This window comes from Myxocyprinus asiaticus, chromosome 2 (assembly GCF_019703515.2).
Source record: "Myxocyprinus asiaticus isolate MX2 ecotype Aquarium Trade chromosome 2, UBuf_Myxa_2, whole genome shotgun sequence".
Taxonomy (NCBI): Eukaryota; Metazoa; Chordata; class Actinopteri; order Cypriniformes; family Catostomidae; genus Myxocyprinus; species Myxocyprinus asiaticus.
The window spans coordinates 67,519,399-67,543,241 of NC_059345.1; the positions used below are offsets into that span (position 1 = coordinate 67,519,399).

Here is a 23,843-nt window from a genome sequence, read left to right on the forward strand (position 1 = left end):
GATCAACGGCCGAAACCTCCGCAGGGCGAGCAGAATTGCCAACAACTCGAGGCAGTTGATGTGCCAATGCAGTCGCGGACCTGTCCAGAGGCCGGCGGCTGCGTGCCCATTGCAAACAGCGCCCCAGCCCATTTTGGAGGCATCTGTCGTGACCACGACGTGCCTGGAGACCAGTTCTAGAGGAACGCCTGCCCGTAGAAACAAGAGGTCGGTCCAAGGGCTGAAAAGACAGTGACAGACTGGCGTGATGACCACACGATGTGTCCCGTGGTGCCATGTCCATCTCGGGACTCGAGTCTGGAGCCAGTGCTGAAGCAGCCTCATATGCATCAACCCGAGCAGGATGGCCACCGCCAAGGATGCCGTATGCCCCAGGAGCCTCTGAAAAAGTTTCAGTGGAACCGCTATTTTCTGTTTGAACGCCTTCAAACAGGCCAGCACCGACTGGGCATGCTCGTTCGTAAGGCGCGCCGTCAAGGAGACTGAGTCCAACTCCAAACCGAGAAAAGAGATGCTCTGATCCGGGAGGAGCTTGCTCTTTTCCCAGTTGACCCGAAGCCCTAGTCGGCTGAGGTGTGAGAGCACCAGGTCCCTGTGTGCGCACAACATGTCTCGAGAATGAGCTAGGATTAGGCAGTCGTCAAGATAGTTGAGAATGCGAATGCCCACCTCCCTTAATGGGGCAAGGGCAGCCTCTGCGACCTTCGTAAATATGCAAGGAGACAGGGACAGGCCGAAAGGGAGGACTTTGTACAGATACGCCTGACTCTCGGACACAAACCGCAGGAAGGGTCTGTATTGAGGAAGGATCGAGACATGGAAGTACGCATCCTTCAGGTCTACCGCCGTGAACCAATGTTGATGCCGGACGCCCAGAATGCGTTTTTGCGTCAGCATCTTGAACGGGAGTCTGTGTAAAGCCTAGTTCAGTATTCACAGGTCCAAGATTAGCCACACCCACTACCTTTTTTCGGTACGATGAAGTAGGGGCTGAAAAACCCCTTCTTCATCTCAGCTGGAGGGACAGGTTCTATCGCGCCCTTCCGTAGGAGGGTAGCGATCTCCGCGCAAGTTAGCAGCGTTTTCCTCCTTCACCAATTGCGACAGATTGGAAAGCACAAGCCATGTGTCCAAGTTCCGTGCAAGGGGGACCAAAGGGACAACGTCATCAGATGTACCGGCAGGTGGGGCCTCGCGGCGGGACGGAGCTCGAGGTGCAACACCACGTCATGGCCGTGCTGAGTCTAAGGACATCAAAGCACTTACCTGGCTCCTTGTGACCACCCCCGGAACAGCCTGGGACGGGGGAGGAAGAGGCCTGTCCTCGTGACCCGTGGAGACTGTCACATCAGGGGCGGATTTTGTGCCACAGCTGGGCGCTCAGGGGCGGGAGACCGCCGCTGGAGCCCCAAACCTGCCAAATAGAGTTGTGGACGGTGGTCGTGATGACGGCCGTGCACACCGGATACGTGACCCGGGGAACAAGGAAACCGCTCTTGCTGAGCTCTTGAGTACTGCAGCCACTTGGGCATGCAGCGCAATTAAATGCAAAAGGTAACAAAAAGTTGGAGAGATCTGCTTACCAGCTCCAGAGCAGCGGGTTTTGTTGTCCCTGGGTTGCCAGTCTCAAGGGTGCTTTGAAACCTTTCACAGGTTCTGGGCGGCAGCGAGATGGGTGGCGTCTGCTTCTTGCGGTGGGCTCCAAGCTGGGGCCGGGCCAAAGGGGTGGGCTGCGGCAGAGCCAGTGCAGTCACCGCAGGGGGACGCCCTTGGCGATGGGTAGACGGGGTACGGGATCTTGAGCCGCACCGGGGCAGGATATGCCGGCTAGCATCCGTCTACTGCTCCACCGTCGAGAACTGCTGGGCAAAGTTCTTGACAGTGTCGCTGAATAGGCTAATCAGGGAGATGGGGCAGCAAGGAATCGTGTCCTGTCGGCCTCACTCATCTCAACCAGGTTGAGCCAAAGGTGGCGCTCCTGGACCACTAATGTGGACATCGTCCACCCGAGAGACCTCGCCGTGACCTCCGTCTCTCGGAGAGCGAGGTCGGTCGCCGAGCGCAGTTCCTGCATCAATCCCGGGGCAGAACTACCCTCGTGCAGTTCCTTTAGCGCCTTGGCGGGCTTGCAGGAGAGCCATGGCGTGCAGGGCGGAGGCGGCTTGTCCAGCGGCACCGTAGGCCTTGGCCGTCAGAGACAACGTAAACCTACAGGCCTTGGACGGGGGCTTTGGGCACCCGTGCCAGGTGGCGGCGCTCTGCGGGCATAGGTGCACCGCAAGCGCCTTTATCCACCGGGGGATTGCCGAATAGCCCTTGGCCGCCCCACCATCGAGGGTAGTGAGGGCGGGGAAGCTGAAAAGATCGGGACCGGGCAGTAAAAAGTGCCTCCCGCGACCTTGTCAGCATTTCATGCACTTCCGGGAAGAAAGGAACGGGGGCGGAGCGTGGCTTTGAGCGGCGCCACGAGCCCAGGAACCAATCACCGAGCCACGAGGGTTTGGGGAAGAGCAGAGGGTTCCACTCTAGCCGATGCTCGTGGCTGCCCGGGAAAGCATGTCGTCATCTCCATGTCAGCCTGTGATTGGGCATTCATCCCCGAAGGGAGGAACCCAGCTGAGGCTTCCGACTGGACGAGCCCGCTCTCCGATGCTGCGCTCGAGAGCTCATCACTTTCACGGGTTCCGAATAAGAGGTCGAACTTGCCATGATACGAGCCGGTGGACTCATCCGGAAGCCCGTTCGGGGCAGACGAGCGTGCTGGGGAATTGGAGGTCTGCGGGGGGATACCCGGCAGAGGCAGTCCCATTGGGGTCCCCAAATCGCCCCCAGTGCTAGCAGCGCTGGCCTCATACCCGTGGGTAAGAGGACCGAGGTGGGGAGCCTCTGGGGTGGCTTGCTTTCTTACGAAGGCGAGCCGCGACCGCAACGTTGCCATGGACATGTCCTCGCAATGAGAACATGACTATCCATGAACGCTGTCTCTGCGTGAGCAGTGCCCAGACACGAAAGACAGTGATCGTGACCGTCAGAAGGCGAGAGATAACGAGCGCAACCAGGAATAACACACAATCAGAAAAGCATCTTTAGAAAGACGCGTCTTTAACAAGATGTTCCGTGTGTGCCGCTCTTTTAGAGAAATATACTCTTTTATTTCTGCCGAAGCGCCCAGGGGCATTCTCTGCATTGCACCAGTGCAGAGGGGGAAGAAGCTGCTGAAATGTGCCGTCAGATCCAGCAGAGGTGAATGAACAGTTGTGGGAATTCAGCTCAGTGAGCATGACCGTTCGGCTCCGAAGAGAAAATCTGAATGAGTGGTTGCATACTAGCTCCTTTTATACCTGTATGTCCGGGTAGTGGCATGCAAATACCACTCACCAATTTTCATTGGCCTTTTATCAAAGACCAGAGGTGTCTCGGGCTCCCAAGAGTGACCCCTAGTGTCACTACATCGACACAACATCGAGTGAGTGACAGATAGGGAATCATTGTTTCTAATTTTAGAAAGCTCCATGTTGTCAGTCAAATGTGTCCAGTGTGCGACCCCCTTTAATTAACCCTGCTGCTCACAGTTTACCTAAAGTTGTGTTGAGAAATATGTCTGAAGAGACAAAAGACTATTGTGCAACAAGCAGCCATATTTATATCTGAAAAAAATCCTGATATATATCGATAATCATCAGGAAAATCTTCTGATTATCGATGCGTGAAAAAGGTACTGATCCCAAGCCTACATTTGTTGTTACACTATTCATAAGAGAGAGATTGAGGAATACAAAAGATGTGTGGGATGAGGTACAGGAGGTGGAATGAGGTCCCGGGTCACTAAAGACTCAAGGCACTGACGTGCACAGAGAGGGGGCAGCAAGGGCGCAAGCCCCTGCCCCTTTCATTCACAAATCTAAAGGTGCCCGTTGGTCGTCCAGAAAAAGGGGAGAAATTTTAATAATTAAATTAAAATAGTTAAATAAAACGTAATTAAAATCTCACCAATCTCACAATAACAGTAATAATGTGTTATTATGAGATTTCTTTGTAAATATTAAAGAAAATTAAGCAGAGGTGCTTTTAAGAGTGCGCTACAGCAGATCGGGGCGTATTCTAATCGCAAGATCAGTCCTATGCCCTATACTCACTCTGAACTGCAGAGCCCTTGAAGGGAACATGGCATTACTGTATGAATGTACCCTTCGCTAACAGTCTTGTGGAAGGGCCTTCCGAGAAAGATTCATTTTCTCATTTTCATTCTGAACGAGTTTTCGAGTGGCGTCCCCTCCCACAGCAGTGCCCTTCAAGAAAGCAAAAAATGCAGTTTTGAATGCGCCCCGGAGCATCGCAGTGCCGTTACCTCAGACGAGTAACAGGTCAGATAAAAAGTCCACTCCATGTATTGTGCTGTAAGTTCATCAAAAGAATACGTTATTCAAGGACCCTGTAGCATTCACGGAACATAGTCAATCGCCTCACGCTCACACCATGTTACCAGGGTAATGCCATGGTACTGAATGATTAAGTACTGTCATGATACTCCAAGGTACTTTAAAAATACCATGGTTTTACTGTGACATATGTCATAAACATGGGGTTATCACAGACCATGTCTGAAAATAAATAAATAAATAAGTGTATTACCCTGGTGCTTTTTGTGAGAAATATAACAGGATAGGCTATTATTTGTGATAAAGGAAAAATTTAAAAATTATGTACAGTATATTAGGGGTGTAAATCGGACGTTTCATCATGATACGATCTTATATCGATTCTCTTGGCCTGTGATCCGATATATGCCGATACTTCAAAGTCTGCCACGATACGATTCGATTCAGGGGCCTGCGATCGATATTCTGTTATTATGTGCCTATTTTACACAATCAATAAAAAAAATTTGCCCTCAAATGCAACCAAAATATAATTTGATTATTTTATTCAGCTCTCTGTATACACATTGGGACATCCACAACAAAATAAGATACTTCAGATGTTGAAATAAATGATACAGATAAATAATATAAAAAATAAAGTCACACACAAGTGATCATCACTTGTTTGATTACAGTTAATTTTTCAGTTTAATTCAATTCAAAATACTTACATACCCATGACTTGTTTCCAACTATCTGTGCTATCCGCGGTTTTCTTGGCTACAACTTCCACAGTTGTAATGAAAAATTCAGTTACCGTTAAGTACCGTCAGGCACCTAGGCATGCAGACTGCTTCTACAAACATTTGTGAAAGAATGGGCCGCTCTCAGGAGCTCAGTGAATTCCAGCGTGGTACTGTGATAGGATGCCACCTGTGCAACAAGTCCAGTCGTGAAATTTTCTCGCTACTAAATATTCCACAGTCAACTGTCAGTGGTATTATAACAAAGTGGAAGCGATTGGGAATGACAGCAACTCAGCCACGAAGTGGTAGGCCACATAAAATGACAGAGCGGGGTCAGCGGATGCTGAGGCGCATAGTGCGCAGAGGTCGCCAACTTTCTGCAGAGTCAATCGCTACAGACCTCCAAAGTTCATGTGGCCTTCAGATTAGCTCAAGAACAGTGCGTAGAGAGCTTCATGGAATGGGTTTCCATGGCCGAGCAGCTGCATCCAAGCCATACATCACCAAGTGCAATGCAAAGCGTTGGATGCAGTGGTGTAAAGCACGCCGCCACTGGACTCTAGAGCAGTGGAGACGTGTTCTCTGGAGTGACGAATCTCCTGGCAATCTGATGGACGAGTCTGGGTTTGGCGGTTGCCAGGAGAACGGTACTTGTCTGACTGCATTGTGCCAACTGTGAAGTTTGGTGGAGGGGGGATTATGGTGTGGGGTTGTTTTTCAGGAGCTGGGCTTGGCCGCTTAGTTCCAGTGAAAGGAACTCTGAATGCTTCAGCATACCAAGAGATTCTGGACAATTCCATGCTCCCAACTTTGTGGGAACAGTTTGGGGATGGCCCCTTCCTGTTCCAACATGACTGCGCACCAGTGCACAAAGCAAGGTCCATAAAGACATGGATGAGCGAGTTTGGTGTGGAAGAACTTGCCTGGCCTGCACAGAGTCCTGACCTCAACCCGACAGAGCACCTTTGGGATGAATTAGAGCGAAGACTGCGAGCCAGGCCTTCTTGTCCAACATCAGTGTCTGACCTCACAAATGCGCTTCTGGAAGAATGGTCAAAAATTCCCATAAACACACTCCTAAACCTTGTGGAAAGCCTTCCCAGAAGAGTTGAAGCTGTTATAGCTGCAAAGGGTGGGCCAACGTCATATTAAACCCTATGGATTAAGAATGGGATGTCACACGGGGCCTGGGTAGCTCAGTGATAAAATACGCTAGCTACCACCCCTGGAGTTCGCTAGTTCACTAGTTCGCCCAAGGCGTGCTGAGTGACTCCAGCCAGGTCTCGTAAGCAACCAAAAATTGGCCTGGTTGCTAGGGAGGGTAGAGTCACATGGGGTAATCTCCTCGTGGTCGCTATAATGTGGTTTGTTCTCGGTGGGGCGCATGGTGAATTGAGCGTGGTTGCCGCGGTGGATGGCGTGAAGCCTCCACACGCGCTATGTCTCCGTGGCAACGTGCTCAACAAGCCACGTGTTAAGATGCACGGGTTGACTGTCTCAGACGTGGAGGCAACTGGGATTCGTCCTCCGCCACCCGGACTGAGGCGAATCACTATGCGACCACGAGGACTTAGAGCGCATTGGGAATAGGGCATTCCAAATTGGGAGAAAAAGGGGAAACCCCCCCCCTTTATGAGCACATATTCAGTGCTCATAAAGTCAAATTAATGTAATAAGGTTTCTTCGTCGCCTGATGGAAATGCTTACGGACGTGGCTGACATGAGTATTAAAATTAAAGTACATCTTAAAAAAATGTCTATATCGATATTTACATGTTGTATCGATAACATTGGATCATTGGTCATTGGATCGATCCACATCGATGAATTGTTACACCCCTACAGTATATACTGTGTATACAAGAAAATGGTTAAATACTCAAAAAGCAAAGAAATTCGTAATTTATAAGTAAAAAAGTATTTATAATTACTACATAAAAAATCCTTCTGGTTCTGACCGTCCTGCTAATGTCTGTGCACGTAACTGACCTGAGGTATGCGTTTAAGGGCTAAAGAGATGTCTATGTACATTTAATATCATTAATGGCAGCAGTAATTCATCAAATGATGGAGAAGAGTGTTGTAACTGGGCATATAAGTGCGTTTCTTCAACTTTGAGCACTTTTAGCACTGTGGACTTCTAGAAAGTAAAGTCTTGTTAAACATTTTTTGACATTTTTAACAATGTCCAACAGTGTATGTTCATGCATCACAGGAGATTTATGTCATTTTTATGTCATTTCCAGGATATCTCAAATTCTGTATTGTGTTTAATAGAATTCTTTGCTGGAAATGACGCTGATAGAAATGACATTTTTAACTTTTTTCAAATAAAATGACAGACTACTTTGTCTTGCTGAGGCGAATTTCATAGCTGACGGTCTATATATCCTAAATACACACAATTCAATCATATTTACACACTTTTTGCGTAATATTGGCAAAAAAAAACGCTTGAACTTCAGCACATGGCCATGGACGCGTTTTCAGGGCCAAAGTAACAAAATTTAAATAAAATAATGATATTTTCACTGTTTTGATAATAAAATGTAATTAAACTGTCGAATACAGAATTCAGAAAAAAAGAACCATCCAATAATCACAATATACTGTACATCATGACCTCTCATGTGATTTTGCTTAAATATTACACCCGATCGGTACATAAAATGTCCTGTGAAATTGTGCTGTGTAAAGAGTGGGAACACTGAAAAAGTCTAATCGATAAGAAAAGAATCAACAACATGCCACATGATTTGAGGTATCATTCATGTCTGCAGCACAAACGGGGCGGGATGACTCTTGAAAAACCCTTAATATGAGCAAAGTACTCTGGTAAATTACTCTGAAGTGCCCAACTAATCATATCATCTTTAAGCATCTCAAACCGTGAATACTGAAATACAATTAGCTGAAGATCCCCAGTAGAATCCGTGGTGCCAAGAGTGCATGACAGACACACAAACATGACAATTATGTCATCATTTACTCACCATCAAATCTGTCCAAACTTTCATTCTACCTTGGATATGTAGATGTTTAGCAGTGTATGAAATGTGTAACCAAACACGACACGCCAGTCTCTGTTAAAGGTCAATGCAAAAATGACTCCGAAGAGTGAAGTTCATTCTCAGAAAAGCTTGAGCAAAATTTGTTTGCAGATGCCACTTGCTTCGATAATTCGACATTTTTTAGAGTGACTTAAGTGTTCTCGATTAAAAAACAGCACGAGTAATGCTGGTAAATCCAGGTCTCAGGTTAGTGAACTTTGAGCAGAGGAGGATTGTTTTCCTTCCAGAGTTTTCTTAATTAAAGCTGTATCATGAAATCCCTGCGGACATGGTCAGGTGCGTAAGGTTGACCTGTTTTCCACGGAGAAACTCTGCGGGATGATTTTAATGTGGCCACATCTGTTTGCTGTGCGTCTGCCATTGTTGTGTTGAAAGTCTCAACGTTCGCTCTGTCATTTTTAATTTTGCCACTCATCTGTAATGGTTTGTTTTAAACCATTGCATGTTTTATCTCGCTAGTGTGTCAGGCAGGAATTCTGTCAGGTTTTTGAGTTGTAAAATACTTGATCTATTCATCCCATAGACTTGCGCAACAATTCAAAAGCATTTTGACATCTGATGAAGTATTTTATTGTAATTCTTGTCTCAAACTGACTAATAATGTTCCGTAATGACCAGCTGTCTTGAGTTTTATTCTTCTTACTAATAATCATAAAATTCATCTTAGCAAGAATGAATGCATTGTAATCTTCCCTTGGGGTAAAAGCCAATCTAACTGAATTGCAGTTTCATTTATTTGAGTTTTTTGTCTCTCTCTCTCTCTCTCTCTGTGTGTGTGTGTGTGTGTGTTGAAATCTGAAACTTTGAAAAGTCTCATTTTATTCCACTAGGTAGCAGGAAGATTTTTTCCTCTATCAACCTCCATCACAATAATATAGGTGGCACTCTAACGCATTTTAGTCCTCACAGATTTGCTCATCCATTGACATTCAGTCTAATTTTCAGTTCAAGCACCACCCTCGTTATTTCATTGAATATCTCGGCCTCTGAGTGGACTAGAAGCTCAGTCTATGTGTCAACAGAAAGCTGCGATCCTCCCCTTTGTGATGATATGAAAACTTATATCATCAATAATCGATAACATATATTTCTGATGATTTGTTTTGAATGCTTTTCTTGTGGGATTACATATTTTGTTCTGGACATCTAAGATATAACATTGAAATATTCACACAAGCAATCTCACAGACAAGTAAACAATGGCTCAATTGTTTTAGAGAACTTCCTAAAGTAAAAACAGATATAATGTTTGTAGCTATTTGGGGCTTACAGCAGCAGTTATCGGTGCATTGGTATAGTGTAACAAAATAGACTGTACAGTCACATTCCTGAGAGTGAGAGCTTTCATTTGATATATGACTTGTCCATTTACAGTATGTGCTATGTGAAGGACTTTTATTTTTATATAAATATTTCTACCCCATTACCTCTAGGGGGCGCTAGTTTTCACAGCGAATGTTTTCAGGCTTTATTTTGTTATTTTAAGTAACATAAATGCAGAAGTAATGGTTATCTCTGAAAGGTTCAGATTCTAAGCTTTCAATGATATCTCATTTGTCTGACTTATGTATATGCAGACTTCAACGTTTTAAGCGTAAATTTTTTCACGATATAGCGCCCCCTTTGGATCACACCAAATTTTGTTAGATTTTGTTATAAAAAAAGATATCTTGATAATTATAATGTCATTTTTTTCATGTTGTAGGTCTTTTTAGATATTTTTACTGGAAAATAAAACAAAAATATTTATTTTATTTTTTTGCATCGAAAATGGTTTATTATACAAAAGTGAAAAATATCCTTCAATTCAAACATTAAAGTGTATTAATATGATCCTGAACAATGTGAAAAAGTATTAACATATCATGGCATGTAGAGCAAAATATAAAATCTTGGTTTCTAAATGTCTCTTTTTTTCTCAGGCCATACGCACTCATATTGTAGTGTACAAATATACAATGTCTTTATTACAAAGTGGACATTTTCACCAAACGCAATATGCAGTACAGGATGAACGCAAACATTTAGAATCACTGTTGTGCTGAAAATACGTTTGTGTGCGGATTAAAAGACGATTCCATAATGAAGATAATTAACTTCATGGAGCGGCGTCTGGACCACTGGCTTTTCAGTTTTTAGGGCGAACGAAGAGGAGAATTCAATTATCAGAGTGTTGTGAATCGTGACTGTGCAGAAATAATTATCTCTGATGATTCTGTGCATACATGTATGTTAATTAGATCTTTAGAGTCAATAGGACCACAATGTTAGACACAGATCTGATAAAGGCTGAAGGGTAAACATAAAAACATAATAAAAAGCTACAAAGCAAATTTCGATTCATTCTGCAGCAAAACTAGGTAAAATGATCTCTTTTCAGGATAAATACATATGTTGTTGGTTTTTTTTTAACTAGGTGGGCACATTTATGGTATCAAATGTAATAGCATGGTACTTTGATATGTACCATGATACTAAATGATTAAAATACTTAGTTTTTTATATGCTAGTCCAATGAGAATACCATGGAATTACCATGATAAATGTCTGATGTTTTTATTTATAATTATTCACTGAAAATGTCAAGAAAGAAAGTAATTAATGTTTGGAATGACACAAAACTGTCATTCTTCCCGATGAAGACCTCCATACCAAAATAAGTCAAACACAAGCCGTCGGTGTCTTAAATGAAACTTTAACGAGTTTACACAATAGTGAATGCCACTGATGTTTGTATGTTCTTACAATAACAATGCACCTTCAGAAAACAAGAGTCTCTCTCTCTCTTTCTCTCTCTCAGGTAATCGGGTTTGTTTGATTGCATTTAGGTATATGCTGATTGCATTTAAAATTTAAAACCATTCACTGGTATAAATAAACACAAACTGCACAAAACAAATGCAAAAATCAGATGTGCAATCACCTGAACAACCAAACAGCTTCATTTCTGGATAGAATAAAAAAATGAAATATTAAAGTCATAGTTCACACCCCAAAAAATGTATTCTGTCATCATTCACTCACCCTCATGATGTTCCAAACCTGAATGACTTTCCTTTTATTCGTGGAACACAATAGTAATTTTTTTTTTGCTATTTTCTATACAGTTACAATGAAAGGGAACTGCGGCCGTCAAGCTTCAAAAAGGTCTAAAAGTAGTGAATCTGGGAATATCAACTTAAATTTCAGTCTGTTCGTCACACAAAGCTGTCGTTTGACTTCAGAAGACTTGAAATATAGCGCATGAAACTACTTTTGTGGTGCGTTTACATTCATTTTGAAGCTTGAAAGTGTCAGTCCTCATTCATTATTGCATGGAAAAGTGTGACCGATAAAGTCTTCAAAATGTCTCCTTTTGTCTTCCACAGAAGAAAGAAAGTTGAAATATTTGGAACAAGATATGGGTGAGTAAATGATGACAGAATTTTCATTTTGGGAAGCGATCATGATGTGTTTGAGTAGATAAAGCTGAGAGACAGACAGATTACACATCCGTCTGGACTGTTTGGGTGTAAATCGTACCTGAAGGCCGCTCGCAGCTCATTCTGTTCACTCAGGCATTTGTGCACACACTCCAGAATTACTACAGTAAACTCGCTAAATCTCCTCCAGTCCAAACTTAGAGAGTCCTGACAAGACGACTCTTCCATACACTGGTGAAATTAAGATATTTATATTCAAAACTGTTTTGGTGGACTTTACTAAATGTACACATTTGTAGCTGAAAGTGTCTTACAATCATTATTTCATCTCTTATGAAACTGTCTCTCAATCATTACTGAAATCCCTTTCAAACAGACATGAAAATGTCATACTGTATATTGATGTAAAAAGATGCTGAGATGACATTGTGGCACATCCTCTCAATAAGTTCTGGAAGAGCCAGTTTCACAGGTTGATGAGAGACGATTTCAGTAGTTGACAAGTGCTTATTTCACCTTGACAACCCAGAACACCCTTAAAATCATCCGGATACATTTGAAAAAAGCATTTTCGTTTTCGAAACACTCTCCGTTCATACTGCTGTTTTCAAGTGTTTTCCAAAAGTTGCTCATCCACACTGAAACATTTGAAAACACTTAAATTCCCTTTACTGCACATGCGTAAAATCGCTGTTCCATGTACAAGCTGAAATGCAATTGTCCTCGTTTTGTCACCAGACAGCAATTCCGAGTAAACTTCCTGTCGCCTTTGAAGGAATGCAACATGAAGGTTGTACAAAGTAAAATTTAACTTTAACAACGCTATCAAAGTGGATAACAGGCACAACAATGCCGCTACAACATAGATCAGATATCTCCGTCTTCCCCGTCTACACTGCAATGAGAAGACGGCGTTTTAAAATGTATCCACTTGGGAAAGTGTTTTCCAAACGAGGTTGAAAATTTTGGTGAAGATATCTGCCAGCTGTTCTGCGCAAGCCCTGAGCACTCGGCCAGGGATGCCATCAGGGCCAGCTTTATGTGCATTCACTCTGCTCAGGGTGGAGCACACGTCACTGTTGGAAAATGTGAGCGGCAGATCATCAGGTGGGAGCTCAGCTTTTATGGGTGGTTCTGTGTTTCCACGATCAAAGCGAGCATAAAAGTTGTTCAGTTCGTCTGGGAGGGTGGCATTACTGGTTGGGGGGGGTACTGTTTGCTGGTTTGTAATCTGTGAGGGCATGGATGCCTGTCCACATACGTTGGGGGTCATTGTTCTTAAATTTGTCCTCAATCCGCAGTTTGTAATTGTGTTTGGCTGCTTTAATTCCCCTCTTCAGGTTGGCCCTGGATAAACTGTAGGCTTCCCGGTCACCAGATCTGAAAGCAGCATCACGTGCCTTCAGCAGGAATCAGACTTCCTTGTTCATACAGGGTTTCTGATTGGGGTAGGTTTTATGGGTGGTTACCTTGTCAACACACCTGTTGATGTGTTGCAGAACAGAATTTGTGTAGATATTAATGTCTGTGTGTGAGTCCAGGTTGGCCTGAGAAGCAAACGCATTCCAGTCTGTGTTCTGGAACTCATGCTGTAGTGAAGAGTCTGCTCCTTCCAGCCACACTTTTACATTCCTCACTGTGGGGTTCACACGTCTGATGATGGGGGTGTATCTGGGGAGTAGGAACAGGGATAAGTGATTGGATTGTCCAACATGGGGGAGGGGGGTAGCTTTGTAGGCATCAGAGATGTTTGTATAAACATGATCAAGAGTGTTGTCTCCTCTTGTAGGGCAAGAAATGTTTTGATAAAATTTGGGGAGAGCTGTCCTCAAATTGGCGTGATTGAAATCCCCAACAATGATAAAAGCTCCATCCGGATACGTTGTTTGCAGTTTACTAACAACAAAAGAGAGTTCCTTCATGGCTAGCTTAGCATAAGCATCCGGGGGTACATATACTGCAGCAATTATGGTAGATGTAAATTCAAGGGGCAGGTAAAAGGGTCTTCACTTGATAAAGAGGTACTCAATATCAGCAGAACAGTGGGATTTGGTAATAACAGCATTGATGCACCAAGTTCTGTTTACATAGATGCAAACACCCCCACCTTTGCTTTTACCGGAGTCCACAGCCGTTCTGTCAGCTCTATAGATATTGCGCCCCTATAGCTCAATCACACTGGCTGGAATGGTGCTATTGAACCAGGTTTCTAAGAAAACCATAACGTTGCAGTCCAAAAACATTCGCTGAGTAATCCGGAGCCATAGTTCATCGATCTTATTTGCCAGAGACCACAGCAACTACTTATCAGTTCTCTAGCAACCAAAGAACATCGCAGAGACATGAGGTTGAGCTCTTTTGACTTTGGGCATTGTACTGACGCCCTTGGATTTGCCACGGCAAGCACCAATCAAGATCTAATAGAAACACCTATTAGTGGTGGTCACTAGCATGTTGCTAGATGGTTGCTAGGCGGTTGTTAGGATGTTCTGGGTGGTTGCTAAGGTGTTCTGGGTGGTCATTGGTGCATTTCTAAGTGGTTACTAACATGTTTAGGGTGGTTGCTAGGGTGTTAGGGTAGCCCAGAAGGGGCTAACAGGGACCTGGTAACCAGCAAATCCTTGACCCCCTGACACCATATGCACTGAATTCAATAAGTGGGGACACAGCATCCTTTTTCAGTGATATAAGTTCTCATCAACCTGTGAAACTGGCTCTTACAGAATTTATTGAGAGGATGTGACAATGTCATCTCAGCATCTTTTTACATCAATATACAGTATGACATTTTCATGTCGGTTTGAAAGGGATTTCAGTAATGATTGAGAGACAGTTTCATAAGAGTTGAAGTAATCATTGTAAGACACTTTCAGCTACAAATGTGTACATTTAGTTAAAGTCCACAGAATGAGTTTAAAATATTGTGGTGATGTGGGCGTGGCTGAGCGACATCTGTGGAGAGCAATGCCGGGAGAGGAAGAATGGTAAGGATTGACACCTGTGGGAAATCACCTCTAACAGTTGTTTTGTGTTGCAGTGAGAGCTGGAGAGGGATAAAAGGGCAATCTAAACCGCCAGAGGAGAAAGAGAGAGACGCGCGTAGCAGAGTTGAACTGTGTGTTTATTTGTTGTGACACTGAAAAGTGTATAAAAAAATTCTTACATTGGACATTTACCCGGCCTTGCTTCCTCCTTAAGAAGAGAACTAGAGATCTTTCACAGTGGTGCCGAAACCCGGGACTAGGAGGAAGAAAATGCTGTCATGGAGTCCTCGCCACTGGCCAAAGTAATCAAGACCCTCGCCAGCATCCACAAAGCCCAGCATCAGGCTCTGCTTGAGCTGTGTGTGGAACACTACCGGATGGAGTTTAAGCCAGGGTTTAGGGGAAGGGGTTGGGGGGTCAGTAGTAAGATTTAAAATAAAAGGTTAAGTTATGGTTAGGTTATGGTTTCATCATTTCAGCAGTACAACCCAAAACAAATCCTTTTTTTTCACATTGCTGTATTCCACAAGACTTGAAAAGACACAAATGTTAATTGTGCGTGCTGGTAGACTCGGAGCAGCAGATCCATTCAAAACCAGAAGATGAGAAGCATGTCTTAAAGAACTGGAATTTAATTCTTTCTGTTCTTCTCTGACATTATGGCAAATGAATGTTTATGATCATTTATCAGTGTAATCCCTATAACATCTGTGATACGTTAAGAGAGAATGCAAAATATGATTGCACATTATAGAGATGAATTTAACAGTCTAGTGTGTTCCACAAATCAGCATCGATAGTTCTCATTGGCTCTGTGGGAGTTTTAAACTGTTCTATAAGTTTCAAATGAGAACATGTTTCAGGAAAACCCTCACGTGAATGTTTGTCTGCACACAGATCACCAAACCCATTCAAACGAACAAATGACAATGAAATGAATGAATGAATGATAAAAGTGATAAAGTGAAAGCAGAACTGGGCCAGGAGAAAAAACGCTACCCGTCCATCCAGGTCACATTCTCTCACCCGACCTGTTAAAAGTGCATAAGAAATCTATATTAAAAGCTTGTCTGTGTGCTACATCAAAGCCTGATGCTGTAGGCCAATTTCACATCGAATTTCAAGCATTGCTCGACCCACGTATGAAAAATTGTAATCCTGGAGCCGTCATCTGCAAACAGGCTAAGCAGCGGCGAGAGTCAAACAGCCATATTTCATAATAATCTGTCTCTAATGTTGCTGCAAATAGGCCCATTTGCCAGAATGTGTTGATAAGTGTGTGTGTGTGTGTGTGTGTGTGTGTGTGTGTGTGTGTTTGGACAGTCATCTGTCAGGAGAGGAGACAAAGAGAGAGAGAATTCCCTGCTAAGAAAACCAGCTTAACCCAGCCTAAGGTGGTTTTGCTGATTTAAACTGGTTAAGCTGGCCTCCCAGCATGTACATGCCTCACCATGTTGGTTTTTAGTTGGTGTAGCTGGTCTCAGAGCCTGGTTATGTTGGTTTTGAGATGGGCTAGCTGGTCTTCCAGTATAGCCATGTTGGTTTTTAGCTGGTCTCCTTGCCTGGACATGCTTGTTTTCAGCTGGTCTAGCTGGTCTCCCAGCCTGGTCATGTTGGTTTTAGTTGGTTTAGCTGGTCACCCAGCCTGGTCATATTGTATTTTTTTTAGATGGGCTAGCTGGTCTCAAAACATGGCCATGTCAGTTTTTAGCTGGTCTAACAGCCTGGCAGTGTTGGTTTTAGTTTGGAAAGCTGGTCTCCCAGCCTAACCATGTTTGTTTTTAGCAGGTCAAGCTGGTCTCAAAGCCTGGCTTGTTGGTTTTAGTTGGTTTAGCTGGTCTTCCAGCCTCACCATGTTGGTTTTTAGTTGATCTAGCTGGTCTCCCAGCCAGGTCATGTTGGTTTTAGTTGGTTTAGCTGGTCTTCCAGCCTGGCATGTTGGTTTTTTAGTAGGTTTAGCTGGTCTCCCAGCCTGGTCATGTTGGTTTTAAGCTGGTCTTGCTGGTCTCCCAGCCTGGCAGTGTTGGTTTTAGTAGGTTTAGCTGGGATCCCAACCTGGTCATGTTGGTTTTTAGTTGATCTAGCTGGTCTTCCAGCCTCACCATGTTGGTTTTTAGTTGGTCTAGCTGTTCTCCCAGCTTGGCCATTTTAGTTTTTAAATGGGCTAGCTGCTCTCCAAACATGGCCATGCCAGTTATTAGCTGGTCTAGCTCATCTCCCAGTGCGTTCATGCTAGTTTCAGCTGGTCTAGCTAGTCTACAAACATAGCCATGCCAGTTTTTAGCTGGTCAACCAGCTTGGTTTTTAGCAAGTGAACCGGTTGAAACCTCAGCCTGACCAGAAAAATCTCAACCATCAAAACAGACCAGTCTAACCAGTTTGAGCGACTAGCTAACCACTTTAGACTGGTTTAAGATGGGTTTCCAGCAGGGAAATTCACAAAGATGGTTTAAAGAGAAAAATTATCTTACTTTGAGGATCAGGTATGAAAGTCAGTGGAACATTTTCCCTCCGAAGACCTGTGAAAACAAACACAATATTTCATATGAGAAACTCCCCTAAATATACAGTGAACTTGTATATTTTATATGCAATGAACTCAGACTTTCAGAATAAAGACTTCAAAATATTATTTTCTCTTAATATAATTGTTATGATGTCTTATCTGTGCTTTGTAGAAATAAAAATGTTATATTACTGTGCAGAATAGCGATTCATTTAATTTGGCAGCCGCTGTGCTGAAGAGTCACTCTGACATTTTAGGATAATTGTGCTGTAACGTTGTTATTTTTCATTAGAAATGTTGATTATATGCTTGGAGGGAGACAAAATGTGACCGTCAAACCCCAAAATATGTAAATATAGGATTAATAAAGACACAATTTACTCTGGATACTCAAATCTCTATAGAGCACAGTGTGTGTGTGTTTGTGTGTGTGTGTGTGTGTGTGTGTGTGTGTTATTGTGTTGTCTGTCCTCTAAAACAGTTTCAAACAAGAACATCAAGATTAAGGGTTTCTGCATCAAACATCTGACACAACAAACATCTCTCGTTTCAGAAAGTTTGATTTATTTCAAGTTCCTCACAGTTTTGGTTCTGATGGTTAGAAGGTGAAATCTCCATCTGAGGAACTTCAGTCATAAACGTACACATTAAACATATTTACACATCCAGTATGTGCAGAAATAAAACATAAGATAAAAATGAAGGCTCTCATCTGCCTTAATGTGGTCAGGACTTTTCTCAGGGTGTTTTCACTCTTGAGTCCAGAAACAAATCTTGCAACTTGGCAATGAGTTTTGTGCAGAAAAGCACCACTTACATTTTCTGCAGAAACAGTATGAATCTTGAAGTTACCTGTGCTGTCGATGTTGGTTTGTGTAATTGTATGTGTGTTCTGGGACATTTTGTCTTGTTTGAAGCTGTATTTGTGCTCCTGGCAGCTGTATTTTTGTCAGAATATCATTACTTTTGTCTTTTTGTGATGACAGGGCTGTGTGCGACAGAAGTTCATTTGCAAGCAGAAGGCATTTGACTCTGTCTCCAATTCCTGCTTTAATTTGAGCCTCTCCACATTGAAATTAACCCCTCTCCATGCCCACATCACTGTCAAGAGCGGGTCGCCACGGAAACAGTTACCGGGGCAACAAAGGGAGGTGGCGAGTGGAGACCCTCCTCCTCTGAGTGCTCGGTGAGGGGCTCGTTTGAGCTCATTACAAAAATGGGCTCAGCCATGTTGAATTAGCACTAATTAGGATAATTACGCTCACTCGCTCGCTCTGCTGGAGAAAACTGCTTCCACTGAAAGCGCATGAATAAATTACTTATGTCACAATCACAAAGCATTGTGGGTGAAGGTATTAAAGCATTTGGGTAGAATAATCAGCTCAAGATAAAAACAGTATAGTCTAAAATATGTTCTATAAATAACATAATTCAATAAATAATGACAACATAATAATATTTAAATCATTTTAAATATCATGTATAACAAAAATAATAATTCAGATAATTGACATAATTACATTATTGTGGCAGACGAGTAAAACATTGATCAGACAATACAAAAAAAGTCTTTAGAAGTCAATATGTTGTTTATTTCCATATAACTGAACAATATCATTGGCCTTCGGTCCACAGTAATCCATTTTGCAAATGAATTTTTGTCAATCTGTTCGAGATAAATTTATTATAAGAGCTTTTCTAAGGATGACTCGATGTAAACAAGTGTCAGACAGATGCTTTTGGAGCGTCTCTCTTTGGTTGCATCGCATTATAAACACAGCCTTTTTTAGGTCACTGTGTCAAGTTAAACATAGTTAGAATCCTGCATTTGGAATTGCTGTTCTGCTGTGTTTAAATGCAAGAACGCATCTTGATCTTGTGCTGTCTGCTGTCAGTAAAGTGTGATTTGTTGCCTGTACAGTGGGAATTGCACTTACTGTCTCCTACTGAATGAGAATAACATGAAGGTGAACATTCCTTATTAAGGTCCCGGGGACATTATTAATTGCTTTATTTTTTTAAAGCATTATTTTATATAATTAATCACACTAAAATGCAGTCCCTAAATATAATATAATATAATATAATATAATATAATATAATATAATATAATATAATATAATATAATATAATATAATATAATATAATATATAATTAGGGCTGTCAATTGATAATTTTTCATCGAAATAATTACATGGTATGCCGATTAATTCACAGAATTATAAAGACATAAATATTTGCTGAGAAAGCCCCTCAAATAACAATAATTAAATATATAATGATTAAATATTAGTTATATTTAAATAATTATATATATATATATATATATATATATATATATATATATATATATATATATATATATATATATATATATACACTGCCGTTCAAAAGTTTGGGGTCACTTATTCTTTATTATTATTTTTTCTTCACATTTTAGAATAATAGTAAAGTCATCAAAACTATGGAATAATATAAATGGAACTATGGGAATTATGTTGTGACTAAACAAAATCCAAAATAAATCAAAACTGTGTTATATTTGAGCATCTTCAAAGTAGTCACCCTTTGCCTAGAATTTGCAGACATGTACTCTTGACATTTTCTCAACCAACTTCTTGAGGTATCACCCTGGGATGATTTTTAAACAGTATTGAAGGAGTTCCCATCTATGTTGGGCACTTATTGACTGCTTTTCTTTATTATTTGGTCCAAGTCATCAATTTCAAAAACTTTTTTTTTTTTTTTATTCAATTTATAATGAAATAAATTAATATGTTGGCACAATTATATTTTTGTCTACAAAACTCATTTCAAACATTTAAGCATACACCTTCAGATCAAAAGATTTTTAAGATCATGAGAAACATTTCAGTCAAGTGTTTCAAAACTTTTGACCGGTAGTGTGTGTATATATATATATATATATATATATATATATATATATATATATATATATATATATATATAAATAATACTAAATAATACAGATAATTAAGCATTAAAAAAGACAATACAAAAATTGGCTTTAGAATCCAATACATTAATTATTTCCATATTATTGAATATAAGTCAGTCACTGGCCTACAGTTCACAGCAATCCATTTGGCAACTGCATTTGTCAATTAGTCTGAGATTTATTATCAGGTCTTGTTTAAGGACGCGTCAATTGTCACCTGCATCAGACGGACACTTTTGGAGCGTCTCAGTTGCGTTGTATCATAAACATAATTAAATGAAGTTTGAAATGAACTCAGAAAAACACATCTTGAGATCCCTTAGTTTGGATTTGCACTCCATCAAGCTGTGTTTGTACGCAAGAACATGTTCTCATCCTGTTGGTGGTTTGTTCTCTTCATAAGCTGCTCATTGCATATACAGCGAGTTTCACTTACTGCCCCCTGGAGAAAACAGGTGGTACTTCAAGCTTGAATTGCTTATAGGGAAGGAATATTCCTTATTACGGTCCAGGGACATGATTAATTGCATTAATTTTTGTAACGTGTTATTTTTTTATATAATTAATCGCACTGAATTAACACTTTAAATTAATATAAAATATAATATAATATGATATGATATGATATAATATAATGGCATATATAATTAGCTCAACATTTAAGTTATATAGTCTTATATGTACTATATGATTATAATAGATATATTCTTCAAATGTATATGTTAATATGTATATATTAAATATTATCTTATCTAATCTAATATATGCAAAAAAGGTTTGTGTAAGGGTTAGATTTAGGGGTAGGAGTCGGGTTATGGCTGAACATACAATGTATAATGTGCTCAATATCTTCCCCGATGGACCACCACCTTGTTGCGGTTGGGAAGGCTTGTGTGTTCCAATGATCCTAAGAGCAATGTCATCAGGAGCATATGCTCCCAGTAGAGTCACCCCTGGCGGTATGGTCAAAGGTGAGGTTCCAGACTAAGAGTGGTCCACCACCACTACCACCACCACCAAGTCCTCAATGGTAGACCAGGCGGAAGATGTGTATTGATATGGAATCAGTTCGCACAACAGCAGTGAAGGCGGAATAAGGCTGCAGCAGGCCTTCAAGTTCCAATTGTCTTGGATTCCTTGCCGCTGGAGTAAGCTTGAAGTACTGTCAAGGGCCATGTGTTTGCTGGTGTGCAACAGCACTCGCACGTTAAACCAACTCACGCACAGGCGTCTTCCAACAATAATCAATATTGGTGGTTACCTGAGCATTCACTCACCTAAGTCATGCAACAATGGGTTACGAGCAAAGTGGGCAGGATTGTGAATCTGGAAGCTCTCAGTTTGGACTCGGCATGCATGTGGTGGATGTTTGATACAGTCGTTGATATCTTGGAGAAGCAGAAGAGCTCTTCGGCAGCTGCATCCATGACTGAGCAGCCCTTTTTTAGGATTCACTCTGCTCACCCCACATGGGGAGGAGGCTGGAATATGTGCCCTAAACATAGTCTGCTTTGAACTATCTGCTCTGGATAACCGTGTCCGGAGGGATCACCAATTAGTGGTCAGAAAAAATTGCAAACTATTACATTTGGAACATGGAACATCAGAACACTAATGGACAGCTTGAATAGACCAGAAAGAACAACAGCTCTGATCACCCATGAGCTTGGGAAATACAACCTAGACGTTGCTCTCAGTGAAACCAGGAGAGCAGAGAAGGCCAGTTGAGGGAAGAAAAAGGAGGATACACCTTCTTTTGGAAGGGACACCTTCCAGATCAATCAAGAATTCATGGAGTGGGATTTGCTATCAAGAACATCCTCCTTCCGAAACTAACTGAACTCCCCGTAGGTGTCAACGAACGCCTGATGACACTGTGACTTCATCTTGCAAAAAACCAAAAGTCGACTGTCATCAGTGCCTACGCTCCCATGCTCGATGCTGAAGACAAAGAAAATGAAACTTTTTATGCGCAAGTGGAGTCAATCCTTGCATGCATTCGAAAATAATATAAAATCTGCTTGGAGACTTCAATGCAAGAGTTGGAAGGGAGCACAACCTCTGGAAAGGAACCATTGGTAAGAACAGCGTTGGAAATGTTAATTCCAATAGAACTCTTCTTTTAACTAAATGTGCAGATCATGATCTCATCATCACTAATACCTTGTTCCAACAGAAGAACAGATATAAAGTCTCATGGCAACATCCATGGTCAAAGCACTGGCACCTGATTGACTATATCATTGTCAGATCCAGGGATCGAAAATAAATTCTCCATACAAGAGCTATCATTGGAGCTGATGATTGCTGGACTGACCATCGATTTATTCCAGCATCAGGATCGAAATCCGACCACAAAGAAAAATTCATAAGAAGATGATGACCAAAAAATACAATGTTGAAGCATTCAAAGACATTACAAAAAAGGCAGAATTCCAGCAACGTCTTGAACAACAACTGCCATCCGAATTTACAGATGAGGTTGAAGAGCACTGGAACCTGTTGAAGAATGCCATCACTTCAACATGCAAAGAGATCATTAGAATTCAAACCCAGAAACATCAGGACTGGTCTGATGAAAACTCAGAAAAGCTCCAACAACTTATTGATGAAAAACACCAGGTCTTCAGAGCTCTCCAAGCAGATCCAAACTCTAAGGAGAAGCAAAGCAGACACCAGAAATGCAAGGCTGTTCTACAGAAGACAACACGTAACTTGAAAGACCTATGGTGGACAAACAAGGTTAGAGAAATCCAACATTTAGCAGACACAAACGATAGCAGAGGTTTTTACAATGCCACCAAGGCCATCTACAGACCAACAATGAACGGACAAGCACCTCTACAAAGCTGAGATGGAGGGACTCTCCTGAAGTCCAAGGAAGAAATCAACCAGCAATGGAAGGAACATTTCCTCACTGTTTCGGTTCCGATGGTTAGGTGAAATCTCCATCTGAGGAACATCCTGACATTGATGAAAATATCGTTGTCGGACTATGGAAGAAACCTTGAATAATACAATAGAGATGCAATCAAGGGACTTAAAGCTACCGGTATCGATAACATCCCTGCAGAAGTGTTCAAGGAAGGAGGTGCTTTGCTCCAATGCCATCTGCATGATTTGATCATTAAAATATGGAATAGTGAGTGCATATCCTCAGACCTGAGAGATGCTCTCATCGTTGCAGTCTACAAGAAGAAAGGGGAAGAGTCTGACTGTGGTAATTATATAGGAATCTCTCTCCTATCCATCGCAGGCAAGATCTTAGAAAAGATACTAAACAATTGGCTCAAACTGGTAGTGGAAAAGACACTTCCTGAAAGGCAAATCCTTGCAGACTCTGGGTGTCCTAAGAAGTTTATCACTATTCTGAAGCTTCTTCATGAGGATATGACTGCAACTGTCGTGACAAGTGGAGGCCTACGGACACTTTTGGCGTCAACTCCAGAGTCAAACAAGGATGTGTCATCGCCCCAACACTCTTCACTATCTTCATCTCAGCCATGATGCACATTGTCAAACCCAGACTTCCATCTGGCGTTGACATCGAGTACAGGACAGATGGCCAGCTGTTTAAACTCAGTCGTCTTAAGGCCAAGCATAAAATATCATTCACCTATGTAATCAACCTTCAGTATGCTGATGATAACAGCATTATGTCCCTCAGTGAAGAAGACCTCCAGTCCATGCTCTATGCATTCGACTTTGCATACAAGAAAATGGGGCTCTACATCAATCTGATTAAAACCATAATTCTTTATCAACCAGCCCCAGTGATGAACAACCTACAACCA

At 41.9% G+C, this 23,843-nt stretch overlaps 1 protein-coding gene and 1 pseudogene across 12 annotated transcripts in view; one reads left to right on the forward strand and one right to left on the reverse strand.

The window, feature by feature from the left end:
* Positions 1-23,843, reverse strand: part of LOC127454472 (receptor-type tyrosine-protein phosphatase delta-like) — a 590,598-nt gene that overhangs the window by 344,460 nt on the left and 222,295 nt on the right. For all 12 annotated transcript variants that reach the window (XM_051721784.1, XM_051721752.1, XM_051721766.1 and 9 more), the window contains exon 6: positions 17,056-17,103. The gene's annotated coding sequence lies outside the window, so the exon portion shown is untranslated. The remainder of the gene's footprint in view (positions 1-17,055; positions 17,104-23,843) is intronic.
* LOC127450017 (craniofacial development protein 2-like) lies at positions 21,664-22,902 on the forward strand (annotated as a pseudogene).